We start from the raw sequence: 2,679 nt of genomic DNA, 5'->3' as shown, positions 1-2,679 counted from the left end.
TAAAAACCAAGCCGTTTAGTATAGTACTAGGTGCTAAGTGCTATAAGAAAAAAAAAAAAAAAAAAAAAAGAAGCACCTGGATGGTTCAACTGGTTAAGCCTCTGGCTCTTTTTTATTTTTTTAAGTCGATTTATTTATTTTGAGAGAGGGAGAGAGAGCACAAACGGGGGAGGACCAGAGGGAAAGGGAGAGAGAGGGAATCCCAAGCATGGTCTGCACTGTCAGCACAGAGCCTGATGTGGGGCTCAAACTCACGAAACCATGACCTGAGCCGAAATCAGGGGTCAGACGCCTGACCAACTGAACCATCCAGGCACCCAAGCCTCTGATTCTTGAATTCAGCTTAGGTCGTGATCCCAGGGTGGTGGGCCACTTGAGATTCTCTCTCTCCCTCTCCCTTTGCCCCTCCTTTTTCCTGCTCTCTCTCTCTCCCTCTCCGCCCCCCACCTCCACTTGTGCATGTGTGCACTTTGTCTGTAAAAATGAGAGGGAAAAAAAGTAGAGCAGGGTGGGGAGATTTGGAGTGGGAAGTGTAGTTCTCGTTGAGGAAGTGACAGTTGACTCTTGATGGAGGGACTTAGTCACGCCCTTCCCTGGGGCGGAGCCTTCCAAGCAGAGGCCAAAGGCTGGAGGAGGCTTGCATGGGGCTGGGGCAGAGTGAGCAAGGGAGACTGTGGTAGAGAGGAGCCAGACTGTAGGTCACCGGGAGGACATGGGCTTTGTCTCAGAGCGCAACGCAGTATTTAAACACAGGAGTAACATGATGTAACTTGCTGGCTTTTTAAAAATGCATTTTACATTTTAAAAGGATCACAGGATCAGCTTGTCTGCTGCGTTGGGAAGACCAGGGGTAAAAGCAGAGAGGCGGGTTAGGGGGTGATTGTCCAGATGAGAGATTCTGGTGGCTTCAATGAGCATTGTAACAGTGAGGGTGGTCGGGAGTGGTTTGGACTCCGATGTGTTCTGGACAGGAATTTCTGACAGATTTGTCTGGGATATGAGAGGAGATAAGCATAATGCTTCTGTCGGACAGAAAATGATAATGCAGGAAAACACTGTATTTTTAAACTCTTAATAGGTTTTTGTTTGCTCAAAGTGTGTCCATTCTATTGAATTGCACAGAGTGAAACTGCATGTACATGAAAGCTTCCTTAACATGTTTCCCACAATGTTAGCACAGAGAATCTTGGGAAGAGGGGTCTCTACGAGAGGGTCTTGGGTAACCATGCACGGCCATGGACCTCTGACCCTTGAGAGGACAGCTATGCCGTGATGCTGTTAACTTGTCTAATTTCCATCCACCAAAGATGAAGTGACATTTAGTGATTTCATTAATTGAAATTCTGCTCTTTTGACCTTGGGATTTCCAAATTTGTGATTTTTTTTTCTTTTTTTTTATTCTTTCCTGCAATCTTGCCAGGCTGTCTTCAAGAAGAATTTTATACTGCTGTCATGAGAAAATCACTTACGGTTCCTTCAGATGTCAAGATTCTGTCATTTCTGCAGATGTGGCCCATTGTGATTCAGGATCTGAGGTGAGGCCTTGATTTTATTGTCACTTTCTTTTCTTTTAACAAGCCAAGAGTCTACCTCCCTCTAATTCCTTATGCGTGTGTGTGTCACAGCGGGTATTGTTACATAATTGCTTGAATGCAGAATGTGAGCTTTTTATCCTTTTGGATTCTTGTCAAAAAGATAATTCTGCAACAAAAGTTTTTCAGTCGATAAAGATTTTATTTGACAGCCTCATAAATGGTGGAATATTTGAAATACTTATTTAGGGGCGCCTGGGTGGCGCAGTTGGTTAAGCGTCCGACTTCAGCCAGGTCACGATCTCGCGGTCTGTGAGTTGGAGCCCCACGTCGGGCTCTGGGCTGATGGCTCAGAGCCTGGAGCCTGTTTCCGATTCTGTGTCTCCCTCTCTCTCTGCCCCTCCCCCGTTCATGCTCTGTCTCTCTCTGTCCCAAAAATAAATAAACGTTGGAAAAAAAATTGAAATACTTATTTAAAATACATAAATAAATGCCGATGGATTAATTGACTGATCAAGTGGCGAGAAACTGGGTCTCTTTTTCTTAGGGGCTCCAGGGACTGGAAAAAAACCTGACTGGGTAAGGGAGAAATAGAAGAATCTTCCAGGCTTCAGTGAATATAAGGTTATCTCTTTCTCTTTTGCAGCGTTCTCTGTATAACAGTTTTTACTTGGTTCTTCATGAAGACGATGCATTGTGCTTCTTTTGAGAACCATGGGGATCATTCCCAAATAATTCAAAGAAGGATTGTTTGTTTATTTTAACCTGTGCTAGTTATTAAAATTGATTTTATGTGTATGAAATCATATAGGTATCAGCATGGAAAATAAAGCTATTTTCCTTTACCTCAGTCAAAACCATCTGTCATCTCTACTTCTTTTTTTTTATTATTATTTTTTTTAACGTTTTATTTATTTTTGAGACAGAGAGAGACAGAGCATGAACGGGGGAGGGGCAGAGAGAGAGGGAGACACAGAATCAGAAGCAGGCTCCAGGCTCTGAGTCATCAGCCCAGAGCCCGACGTGGGACTCGAACTCATGGACCGTGAGATCATGACCTGAGCTGAAGTCGGACGCTTAACCGACTGAGCCACCCAGGCGCCCCTCATCTCAACTTCTAAGTGTGGCATTATTCTCCCTCACACAA

General features: G+C 44.2%; 1 long non-coding RNA gene across 1 annotated transcript; it reads left to right on the top strand.

Annotated features, from left to right (window-relative positions):
• Nucleotides 1–624: 624 nt before the first annotated feature.
• On the top strand, nt 625–2,392 carry LOC121021597 (uncharacterized). The gene is made up of 3 exons (XR_005786684.1): nt 625–694; nt 1,421–1,535; nt 2,179–2,392. It is a non-coding gene; the product is annotated as an uncharacterized LOC121021597 (long non-coding RNA).
• The last annotated feature ends 287 nt before the right edge of the window (nt 2,393–2,679 follow it).

Source organism: Herpailurus yagouaroundi, unplaced genomic scaffold (assembly GCF_014898765.1).
Source record: "Herpailurus yagouaroundi ecotype Mexico unplaced genomic scaffold, PumYag 28, whole genome shotgun sequence".
Taxonomy (NCBI): domain Eukaryota; kingdom Metazoa; phylum Chordata; class Mammalia; order Carnivora; family Felidae; genus Herpailurus; species Herpailurus yagouaroundi.
Note: the sequence above shows the minus strand (reverse complement) of the source record. Positions and strands in the feature narration are given on the sequence as shown.